Raw genomic sequence first — 12,893 nt, 5'->3', positions numbered from 1 at the left:
CCTCGCCCTGGCTCTCACGGCATCCTCTCCTTTGCTCCTCACTGAGCTCACAGTCTGGTGGGAAGAGCAACAGTTACAATCCAGTGGGCAACATCTGGAGTGCGGCCAAGGCATCCGGGACATGCACAGGAGCTGGGTGCAGAGGGGCTGCTCCACGGAGCAAGTCCAGGTTCTGGAGGGCCGATGAGAGTTAGGTAGCCAGGGGGTGAAGACGGAAGGGGTCCTAGACTTGAGAACAAGTGTAGAGCAGGGGGCAGGAGAGGGCACAACATGGAGACCTGGGGCACGCCCGGTGGTTCAGTGAGGCCCATGAGGAAGGCGCCATGCGGGGCAGGGAGCAGGCTTGCCAAGGGGTTCGGATCCCATCTACTGGACATAGGGAGCCGCTGACAAGTTTTAAGAGAAGGCGTCACATGGTTAGGTTATGTCGCGGAAGAATTCCTGTGGGGGATAGGAAAGGGAAGGCTGGGGAAAGAAGATGAATGTAGTTGCCCCAGAGAGGCACCTAAGGCCTAGGCTTCTTTCCCACTTCCAGCAGGTAGGAATGGAGTGAGGGAGACAAACTTGGGGGCTGAGGGGAAACCTAACGGACTTTGAACAATGACGGACGTCAGGGGAGGGAGAGAGGAGAAGGAGGCTAGGGGGCTTCTCAGGTTTCTGACATGAGCCGTGAAGCTTGAGGGTGCGATTCCACCTGCGAGGAGCAGGAGTGGGGAACACGGACGCTTTGAAAGTCATGAGCCTGACTTTGTCACGTGGAATCTAAAATATCTGAGGGCTGTCCAAGTGGAGGTGTTCAGTAGCAGCTGGCACTGCAGTCTGCAGCTCAGGAGAGATCTGTGCCGGCCAGGGACAGCTGACGTCCGTCTGACATCTGTCCAAGGTTCCCAGGAGGCAGGGCCTGGGAGGAGGATTCGCATGGGAGTGGTTCACCGTGGCAGTGCTCCCAGAGGGGGCGTGGGAGTAGGTCAGGGAAGGGTGACAAGTAAGTGGGTTGGTTTCCCAGGGCTGCCATAACAAAGTACTACCATCTGTGTAGTGGGTGGCTGGAGCAACAGAAATGCATTGTCTCACAAGTCTGGAGGCCAGGAGTCCAAGATCAAGGTCCAGGCAGGTTTGGTTCCATGCATCTCTCTTAGCTTCTGGGGTTTGCTGGCAGTCTCTGGTGTTCCTTGGCTTATAGACGTATGGCCCCAATCTCTGCCTTAACGTTCAGGTGGCATTCTGTGTGTGTGTGTGTGTGTGTGTGTGTGAGTGTCTTTCTGTCCAAATATCGACTTTTTATAAGGATACCAGTCATATTGGATCGTGGCTTGCCTGACTCCAAAATAACCTCATCTTAGTTAATTACACCTACAATGACCCTATTTCCAAATAAAGACACATTCTGAGGTACCAGAGGTTAGGACTTCAACACGTGAATTTTGCAGGGACACGATTCATCCCACTTCACCAAACAAGGGCAAAAGGAGCTGCAAGGCTGCTTCAGCCTCACCCCTCGGGGGAGCCGTGAGTGTTGAGGTTCACCTCAGAGCTGTCCCAGCCTGAGCTGGGCTCCCATGCTCTGGCACTGACAGTCTAATGGCCTTGGGGCCGTGGAGGACGGGATGGACATTCCTAGGAACTTCTAGTGCTCTGCGTTTCTTTCTGTGGTTAAAAACACACCAAGATAAGTTTTTAAAGAGGCCCAAGGAGATGGAGGAAAAGGACGGCATTGCCTATTACAATGGTCATCAGGATAGAAGGTCATCAGTTGGCCAAAAGAAAGGCTGAAAGGCAAAGACCCACATTCCAGAGGTGGGAAGAACAAGAGGGCCCCAGGAAGGAGAAGGAGAGGTGGGGTGGAGGAGCTAAGAATTCAGGTGATGACACCAAGTGCTCTAGTTTTGAGATCCCAACCCAAACATCAAGACAGCTGGCTGACCAAATATGGTTGGGAACAAAGGGATATTTTAAAAATCAGGAGTAAATAATCTGAAATTATCTATGGTCATCATTTCTGGGCTTCATATGTACTGGGAACTTGGATGATAGAGCCTGAGAACCAAGATGAAGAAGATGAAGGCTCCGGTTCCAGTCAGCGGATGTCACCCCACAGCGGTGTGCAATGTGGGGACACTCACACTGTCCGAGGGTTGGATTCCAGCTACTGGGGAGTTTGAATGATAAACAGTACTGAGCACTCTGGTGCTGGTGACTGCAGCTTGAGTCACATTAAAAGAATAATCAAATAAAAGCAAAAAGCTCTGATTTGAAAAACATCATCTGAGACAAGAAGTCTGATGTCTGAACACGCTCATCGTGTCCCCATGCCTGACCAGCAGACTTCCAATCAAACCACAATGAATAACAAAATATTTTTTCTCTGTCTTTTTGAAAACTCTTCAAAGATAGGACCATCCAGGAGATCAAAGTTGCAAGAACAAACATTGTTTTTACATATTTCTTTTAAGAGGAGATATGCTTCTCAGAATGGTTCTCTAAATAAATAATTATCCAAGGGGGGCTTTTCTGGTGGTGCAGTGGTTGAGAGTCCGCCTGCCGATGCAGGGGACACAGGTTCGTGCCCCCGTCCGGGAAGATCCCACGTGCAGCGGAGCGGCTGGGCCCGTGAGCCGTGGCCGCTGAGCCTGCGCGTCCGGGGAGCCTGTGCTCCGCAACGGGAGAGGCCACAACAGTGAGAGGCCCGCGTATCACAAAAAAAAAAAAAAAAAAAAAAAAAAAAAAAAAAAAAAATTATCCAAGGGGCACCATCCTTACCCAAACCACGTGGTCTGAAACGGGGATGGGGTCCAGGGAAAGTCAGGGAGCTGCTGCCTCAAGTAGGGGTATTGGGTTCTGGACTTGCAGAAATGATGGATTTGTGAGCATTGGCTCATTATGACCAAGTCTAGACCTTCCCTTAGAGACAAATTGGAAGAGCATATGGGTCCAGAGGAGCAGCTCAACAGACAACTCAAATAGTGGTAGAGGTCCTTCACAGCTCTTGTACCTAATAAGAAATTTTAAAAGCTGAAATATTGCTGGCAGTTACTATTTAAGGATTCACTTGTTAAGTTGCTAAGGAAGCTACAGAAACAGATGGACCATACTACTTAGGAGATGAAATCTTAAGAGTTCCTGGGGGTTATGGGGCCCCACTTCCATCCCTCCCTCACTCCATCTGGACTTTGATGTGGGCTGTAGCAAAAATACCACCACTTTACTGCAGAACTGCAGACTTTTAAAATATGATAATGTCACATAGCTACACTGATGACATATCTCAGTTAGTGTCTTAGATGTCAGATCTGTGTGAGAACCTTGCCTTTCAATTTCTTTTATGGTGCCAGGCAAGTAAACATTTATTAAATGAATAGAAGAAAACATGAATTAGTAAACAAGCCATTGACATCTATTGCGCATCTATATACACCAAACTCTGGGGTGGATAGTTTCACCAGCAATTTAATTTAATCTTCATAATATTCCTGAACTGATTATCAGAGTGGTATCTTCAAGGAACTTAGGCTCTAGTTTGAATATAAAGCATAATGGAAAAAAGTTAAACATAAAAATAATAGATAGTGGTATTGATGTAAAGATAGGCATATAGATCAACAGAACAGACTAGAGAGTTCAGAAATGGTCCTACACATATATGGCCAATTGGTTTTTGACAAAGAAGCCAAGGAAATGTAATAGGAAAAGAATAATCTTTTCAACAAACGGTGCTGGAACAGTTGGTTATGTAAGAAAACGAATCTTAACCCTTATTGCATACTGTTTATAAAGATTAATCCTGAGTGAGTCATAGACCAAAGGGAAAGAGCTAAACGTATAAAACTTTTAGAAGAAAACACATGAAAATATCTTAGTGACTTGGGTTGGGGAAAGATTTCTTAAATAGGCCCCAAGAAGCATGAGCTACAAAAGAAAAAATTAATAAACTGGAGACTTCATCAAAATTAACAAGGACTGGGGCTTCCTTGGTGGCCCAGTGGTTAAGAATCTTCCTGCCAATGCAGGGGACGCGGGTTCGAGCCCTGGTCCGGAAAGACCCCACATGCCGCAGAGCAACTAAGCCCATGCGCCACAACTACTGAGCCTGCGCTCTAGATCCCACGAGCCACAGCTACTGAGCCCGCATGTCACAACTACTGAGCCTGCTCTCTAGAGCCTGTGAGCCACAACTACTGAAGCCCGCGAGCCACAGCTACTGAGTCTGTGTGCCACAACTCCTGAAACCTGCGCGCCTAGAGCCCATGCTCTGCGACAAGAGAAGCCACCGCGATGAGAAGCCTGCACACCCCAATGAAGAGTAGCCCCCAGTAGCCGCAACCAGAGAAAGCCCACGCACAGCAACAAAGACCCAAAGCAGCCAAAAATAAATAAATAAATTTATTAAAAAAAAAAAATTAACAAGGACTAAGGGCCATGAGGAAATTTGGGGGGATGATTAAAATGTTTAATACCTTTATTGTGGTGGTGGTTACACAATTATAAACATAATGTAAAACTCTTCAAATTGAATTCTTAAAATTGGTGAATGTTTATTGCATGTAAATTACACCTAAATAAAACTGACCTGACCCCAAAATGGAGCATGTATCATCCTCAATTCACAGACCAGGAAACTGAGGCTTATAAAAGGTAAGGAACACACCTAAGTAACAGAACTAGAAAGCAGTGGAGACAGGATTCAAACCCAGGTGTCCTTTTGAGTCCACAATTCATCTTTCTTCTTGTGCATTGTTTCCTTCCTTGCTGTTTATTCTATAAATAATTATTAAAGGCTCATATTAAAAGAATCTAATAACTAGCAGAATAAGACATGTCTCACGAGGGTCCCTTGCCCAAGGATGTATGGGGTAGTCTTCCCCATCTAATTCTTACATTGAAGCCCTGCCCTCACCTGGCTCCTCTCATGGGCTACTCACCTGCACAGGGCATGTGCATCCTGCCTCTAGGACGTGTGTTTCTCCAAGGCTGTCCTGATTCCAGAATCCTTAAATCCAAGTCTTTGCTTCCCTAATCTCCAGACTCAGATTCGCCCCATCTCACCTTCAGCACTTTCGCCTGGTATTTATCAGCTCTACATGATTTTGTGCTTATTTATCTTGTCCTTGCACTCCTCGTGGGCCTTGTCACCTACAGGCCTAAGGAGTCCCTAACTAGTCCATCAGCTTCATGGAACACTGTTATTGAGCTTGTGTGCCCCGCAAGGCACCCGCGACAGCATCTTTTACTCACTATGAGCTCCAGGTTGGATTTGAATCTTCGCAGCGCGATATAGTTCAGGTGCGCACCGTTTATCAGGTGCCCGCTGTCTCCCGTTCTGCTGGGTGTTACAAACACAGATGAGGTCCTTGGGCTGGCAGTGCAGCGGGGAGACAGGTGTATAGAGATGTAATTACCCACCAGCACAGTGGACGCAGCGATAGAAATAGGAGTGGGGCCCAGGCTGTCACGGTGGAGGCGCACCCACTCTCTGGAGGCGGGGGAGGGGGGGGTCGTGATGGAGTGTGGTGAGAGCAGCCCTGCCCAACAGTCTTCACGGGGAAGATGACCTCTGCTGGGTTTGAACGACCGAGAGGAGATGTAAAATCCTGGGAAAACATCTGCGAAGGCATTGAAGCGTGAAAGAGCGCTAGGGAAGCAGAGTTTGGTAACATCGGGTGTGGACTGTAAAGAGGGCGGCTGGACCTGAGGTCTAGGAGGTAGCAGGACTCTGGCAAGAGAGGCCTCTGTGGCAAGAATCAAAGCCCCAGGCCAGCTGGGAGCCAGGCATGATGTTAACAAAGAGAGGCTGACTTTGACCCAAGGACAGAAAGTAAAAGAATGGAAAGAGCATCCAGGGGGCGGGGCTTTGACTCTGCCTGAGGCCCTGTTTTAATTACATGTACTCAGTCACTTATCAGGTACCATGATTATGGCCATTTTACAGATGAGGCAACCGAAGCCTAGAGGGCATAATTAATATGCCCACAATATGTTTTTTAGGATGTGAACTGCAGGGAGTCTGACTCTAAAGCCCAACTTTAACCGCTTGGCTACTCTTACCCCAGAAATATCGAAAAGACTTCAGTTTTCTTTTTTTTTTTTGCGGTACGCGGGCCTCTCACTGTTGCGGCTTCTCCCGTTGCGGAGCACAGGATCCGGACGCGCAGGCTCAGCGGCCATGGCTCACGGGCCCAGCCGCTCGGCGGCACGTGGGATCTTCCCGGACCGGGGCACGAACCCGCGTCCCCTGCATTGCCAGGCGGGCTCTCAACCACTGCGCCACCAGGGAAGCCCAAGACTTCAGTTTTTTAAACGCCTCCAAATAGCACCAGACCTAAGAGAGGGAGCAAATACAGTGTAGGTGGAAATCTCAAATTAGGGAGATAAACCACCCTCAAAATACCTAAGGAGGCTATTCCTCCTAGAAAAATAGAAAGAGGCTTGTAGACCTCTCAGTCCCTAGGATAGCAGGTTTATTATCTGTATAAGATTATAATTTACAAACAAAACGAAGTAGAAATCTGTTTATGATGCTTTCATGCAATGCTGATTAGGTTACACCTCCTGAGCTGGGTTTCAGGCGAGCTTGGTGGATCGTGCAACTTCCTGTGTCCCAGCTGCTGTGTTTGCTGAAGAAGGCTCCAGCAGTCTCTCCTGTGCCTGGCCTGAGATATGCCAGGACACAGAGGGGACCCCTGGGAGTCCCAACACCCAGCAGAATAAAATGTAGACTCAGAACGTATGTGGGTCATACCATTCCTTTTGACCATTGGCATCTTTTTAAAAAATTTATTTATTTATTTTTGGCTGCACTGGGTCTTCGTTGCTGCACATGGGCTTGCTCTAGCTGCTGCGAGCAGGGGCTGCTCTTCGTTGAGGCGCACGGGCTTCTCATTGTGGTGGCTTCTCTTGTTGTGGAGCACGGGGTGACCCCAGAACAGAACCCTACAAAGTGGACGCCCCCATGGTGTAACTAGGCCCTCATATTTCAGTCCTATTTCTACCTAATCAAGGCCTGCTCTTCGTTTGAAGTTTCTATTAAATCAATTTTCTCCTCTCTGGGTTGAATAATCTCAGTTGTCCCAGGTATTATTTCTGGCCTTGTCCAATATTTTCAAGTTGAAACAGAAAACACTATTCTTGTAAGTGTCTAAGAGAAGCTTCTAAATATATTAAATTGTGTGTGTGTGTGTGTGTGTGCGTGTGTGTGTGTCTGAGAGAGAGAGACAGAGACAGAGATTATGGAGGCTTCATTCTAAAGATCAGGTTACAGTATAAAAACCAAATCAGTCTAAAGTTTAATGAACATAAGGTAAGCATCTGGAAACCCACTTCAATACTTGGAATAACTCTTCTAACAGCGGGGTCCTCTGTCATTTCAGCTCTAGAAAATTGATCAAAGACCACAAATTAGCCTTCATGTATCTCCCACGGAGTTCAAGCTCGGCATTTTTTACCTTTTAGAGTTATTTGAAGATTTTTTAAGTTTGACTTTTCTGGCACAGACCCAGAGATTCTTCACTGCCTGGATCTAGTCCTAAAAGAGTAGCGGGGATTGGCTTTGCATTTGTGCCTTAGGTAAAATCTCAATCACTGTCAACATGTACATAAACACACACACACACAGACACAGACACACACACACACACATACAATCACATCCATGACGGTTTGCACCCAAACTAGTGAATGTGTCCAAGATGAGGCTTGCCTGCTGCTCTTTTCCAAGAAGAGCTGCTTTGAAGTGACCGTCCAGGCTTAGAAGAATGAACTCAGTGTTATGTTTTATCCAGCAGATGGCGCTGTGCACCGCGCTCTGTAGAGCGATCGAAAGGTATTCAATATTTTTGAGGGACTCTACCAACCCCCAAACAGGAGGGTTTGAGCCCCAAAGCCTGGAGTTAGGACCAGGCTCCACTCTGATTCATTCTCTTCTGCAACCTTACAGACACTATTCATCTACCACAAACCTGTGAGTGGATCCTAAATGTATAAAACTGCTTCCAACTAATGAATTCGTTCTTTCAGCGACGGTTCAGTGGTGCCTTCCACGTGCCAGGTACAATTCTTGGAGCTGGGGATAGAGAACCGAGCAAAACAGACGATTAAATGAAGTCCAATAAAAACACAAACAACCCTATCATGTGATGGCTGTCATCAACAGGTGCTCTGAAGAAAAAATAAGCAGGCTCTTTTAGTGGGCAGGTCTGAGAGAGCCTCTCTGGGGAGGCGACAGGTGAGCAGAGCCCTGAATGATTCCAAGTAGGTGGCTCCAGCCTCAGGTGCACCTTGAAATCACCTGGGACGCTTTAACCAGGCTGGTGCCCGGGCCCAGCCCCGAGCATGATGCCTTAACTGCTCAGGGGTGGGGTCCAGGCACTGGGAGTTTTAAGTCTCTCAGGTTATCCTTGTACACACCCAGGGTTGAGAACCATTAACTCTAAACATCTAAGCAGGAAATCACACGCCTTGGTAGGGAATTATCCCAAAGCTAAATGAAAAGGGACTCTTTTTTTTGCTGCTGCCTGATGTAGAGCTGGCTGCAGCACAGAGGCCCTCTCCCAGCTGCTCCCTGGAACCCAGGCGAGCTGGACAGCAGAGCTCACTCAGCAAGCCAGAATACGCCTCGTGCTCCGCCAGCCTTCTGGGCTGCTGAATCATCTCACTTTTCTGAAGATCAGGGGAAACGTGGCCACTGCCCTGTCCTGCCCAGGCATGGGTTCCCTCGAGCGGCCTGCCTGGGAGCAGGGGGCTGTCCTACCATCTCTTGGTCTTAGAGTAGGGAGCACGCTTTGTCTCCCCAGGTGGCCCCCCGGAGCTGCTTCTCCAACACCCTCATCTCTTCTGACCTTGTACCTGAACTGCCTGCCTCTCCCCCTTCTCTTCTGGAACTCATCAAGAATCTTTAGGGGAAGGGGTCTTAGATCCTGGAGCTGATGAGTGGGTACAGCTGTGATCTGGGAGCCTGCTGGATTCCAGCCCTCAGCTGCTGACCCCAGTTCTGCCTTCTTCAGGTCACAGGGGTCCCATCTCCACTGGTGCCTGACAGAGAGCTGGTGACAGATGCTGCTTGGCTGCCCCGTGAGCATTTCCTTGTTTCTCTTCCAGACAAGCTGGAGATTGTCTTTCCCTCCTTTGAAATGCTGACCGGGAGCAGCTCGCCACCTCCACCTTCCTCAGACGTGTGCTCCAGGTAAGATCTTTGCTCTCAGGCACTGAGATGTTCAAGGAGGCCAGGCCGAGGATCCAGGCTGGGGATGGACCTGCTAGGAGAAGAGACCCTCTGTAATGGGATCTCCATTGGTCTTGTCCTGGGACCCAAGGCCACAGTTCTCTCTCTTTACTTTTAATCATGGAAAATTCAAAACCTACACAAAAGTAGAAAGAATAGTAAAGTGAAGCCCCATGGACCCCATCACCCAGCTGTGACAGGTTGCCAATCTTATATCATCTCTTGTTATTAATTCCGGGAGGCAGGGGTGGGGAATTTAAAGCATGCTTCAGACAACCTATAATTTTACTCATAAATATGTCAGAGGGACATCTTTTTTAAAAAAATGTATTTATCGGGCTTCCCTGGTGGCGCAGTGGTTGAGAATCCGCCTGCCGATGCAGGGGACACGGGTTCGTGCCCTGGTCCGGGAAGATCCCACATGCCGCGGAGCAACTAAGCCCGTGAGCCATGGCCGCTAGGCCTGCGCGTCCGGAGCCTGTGCTCCGCAACGGGAGAGGCCACAACAGTGAGAGGCCCGCATACCGCAAAAAAAAAAAAAAAAAAAAAAAAAAATGTATTTATCATTGGCTGCATTGGGTCTTCGTTGCTGCGCGTGGGCTTTCTCTAGTTGTGGCGAGCGGGGGCTACTCTTCGTGGTGGTGCACGGGCTTCTCATTGCGGTGGCTTCTCTTGTTGCAGAGCACGGGCTCTAGGCACATGGGCTTCAGCAGTTGTGGCACATGGGCTCCAGCAGTTGTGGCACATGGGCTCAGTAGTGGCTTGCAGGCTCTAGAGTGCAGGCTCAGTAGTTGTGGGGCATGGGCTTAATTGCTCTGTGGCATGTGGGATCTTCCAGGACCAGGGATCGAACCTGTATCCCCTGAATTGGCAGGTGGATTCTTAACCACTGCACCACCAGGGAAGCCCCAGAGGGACATTTTTAACTGATAGGACTCTTAAACATAACCACCAAGTCTTTTTTTTTTTTTTTTTTTGGCTACATAGCATGACTTGTGGAATCTTAGTTCCCCGACCAGAGATTGAACCCCCGTCCCGGCAGTGAAAGAGCAGAGTCATAACCACTGGACCGCCAGGGAATTCCCAACCACCAAGTCTTTATAATCTAATACCATGGTAGCTCATACTCATATTTCTGTGTTGTCTCAAAAGTCAGTTCTATTAAACTGAGTTCCGATTGTTACTTGATATACATCTTATTGATTTTCCATTTAACCCACTTCAATTCCCCAACCCTTCTTGTTGGGTGAGGGGCAGGGAGTTAGGTGGGAATGTTTCCCTTTGACATTGAACTGAGAGGTTTAGTGGAAGGTGTGTGGGTCTCAGGCTCAGACTCATTCCCAGATCTCCTCCTTTGTGACTTAGTCTGGGATCTGATGAGTCTTCCCTTCCCAGCCTCTCCTAGGGGACAAGCTTGCTTGTTAAGAGCCTCAAAACTCATGGAGAGAAGTCTGTGAAAACACTCGCCAAAAGTAAATAAATATTATTACACAAACCTCCAGTATTTCCCTGTAAAAAATTTATTAGTTGACCTTGGTGTGAAGTCAACTGAACCACCCAGATCATTCTGAAGAAATGTATTCAATTAAAAAATAAATAAATTTATTACTTATTTTTGGCTGCATTGGGTCTTTGTTTCTTTGCCCCTTGGAGGGAGGAGGGCCTGGGGGGACTACTTTACATTGCGGTTGTGCGGGCTTCTCATTGCGGTGGCTTCTCTTGCTGCGGAGCACAGTAGTTGTGGCTCCCGGGCTCTAGGGCACAGGCTCAGTAGTTGTGGCTCCCGGGCTCTAGGGCACAGGCTCAGTAGTTGTGGCTCCCGGGCTCTAGGGCACAGGCTCAGTAGTTGTGGCGCATGGGCTTAGTTGCTCCGCGGCATGTGGGATCTTCTTCCCCGACCAGGGCTCAAACCCGTGTCCCCTGCACTGGCATGCAGATTCTCAACCACTGCACCACCAGGGAAGCCCTGTATTCAATGCTTAATGGCCTTGTTCTTAAAAGAGAAACAACCCCCGTCCCCACCCCCACACATTAAACCACTCTTTTAAGTTCAGAAGTTGAAATAAAAGCAAAATCCACTGTTCTTCCCTCCCTTGTCATTAGAAGATGGTCTTTAGCTCTTGGTTAGTTTTGATTCTTTTCCCTGAAAGCTGTTCACTTGGAAAGAGGAGAGAAAAAGGAGAGCAAAAATCAAACAGTGTGTTAACAGGGATTTAGTCAGAGGCAGGATGCTGAATTGTAATTTATCTCTGGGCAGAAAGAGATTTTACTCTATTATTTATTAGGTCAAGCCCTTTGTTGAAATAAAGCCCGTGAGGTGTTGTAGGTGATTTCTTAGCAATGCTTTAGGGGAGTATATTAGTAGTTTCCTATTGCTATTGTAATGAATTACCACGAACTTAGTGGCTTAAAACAACACAGATTTATTGCCTTACAGTTCTAGAGATCAGAAGTCCAAAATAAGTCTTACGGGACGGAAATCAAGAGGGTGGCAGGGCTGGTTCCTTCTGGAGGCTCCAGCAGAGATTTCGTTCCTGGCCTCCTCCAGCTTCTAGAGGCTGTTGCCCACGTTCCTTGGCTCGTGGTTCCTTCCTCACATCACGCAGACCTCTTGCCCCTGTCATCACGTCTCCTGCTGTCCACTCTGATCTCCTGCCTCCCTGTTAGGGGACCCCCAGATAATCCAAATTAACCTCATCTCAACATCTTTATCCTAAACACATCTGCAAGTCTCTGTTGCCATGTGTGCTGACATTCATGGGTTCAGGGAACTAGGATTCTGACTTTTTCAGAGGCCGTTATTCACCCACCACAGGGAAGGAGCAAGCTTTTGGAAATCCAGGCCTCACAAACACCTCAGAACTGTCTCTTCTTTTAAAGTCCTCCTGGGGATGGTCAATGGACACTTACATACACTGTGCCTTGGGGAAATCCAGAGCTGGTCATTTGTCAGAAGGTAGGAATCTGTGGGCCCTAAAGCAGATAACAATGTATTCTTTTCTCCCCTGTGAGTGGAAATTCCCCAAAATGGTGAGCATTCTTTCCTAGACATGTATTCAGTTATCAACATAAAATAGTGTCCGTTTTGGAGCTCCCTGGTTTGTGTGGGGTCCTGGAGACATTGGATACATTTGCCATCCCCCTTGAATCTGGGCAGGCTCTTGGACTGCTTTGACCAGGCCCAGGCCTTAGGAGTCAGGCACTGAAAAAGAATATATATAAAAAACTGAATCACTCTGTAAAGCAACACTGTAAATCATCTACTGTATATTTCAATTTAAAAAAACACTGTAGGGGCTTCCCTGGTGGCGCAGTGGTTGGGAGTCCCCCTGCCGATGCAGGGGACACAGATTCATGCCCCGGTCCGGGAAGATCCCACATGCCGCGGAGCGGCTGGGTCCGTGAGCCATGGCTGCTGAGCCTGCACGTCCGGAGCCTGTGCTCCACGACGGGAGAGGCCGCAATAGTGAGAGGCCCGCTTACCACAAAAAAAACACAAAAAAAACACTGTAAATCAACTACTGTATATTTCAATTTAAAAAAACACTGTAAAGCAACTACTGTATATTTCAATTAAAAAAAAAAAAAGAGGCAATGTTCACGTCCTGTCTCTTTGAACACTGGCTCTGGGGGCCCTGATCTTCCCCACATGAAGTCCAGCTACCTTGCTGGAGAGACC

This window comes from Kogia breviceps, chromosome 17 (genome assembly GCF_026419965.1).
Source record: "Kogia breviceps isolate mKogBre1 chromosome 17, mKogBre1 haplotype 1, whole genome shotgun sequence".
NCBI lineage: Eukaryota > Metazoa > Chordata > Mammalia > Artiodactyla > Physeteridae > Kogia > Kogia breviceps.
Note: the sequence above shows the minus strand (reverse complement) of the source record.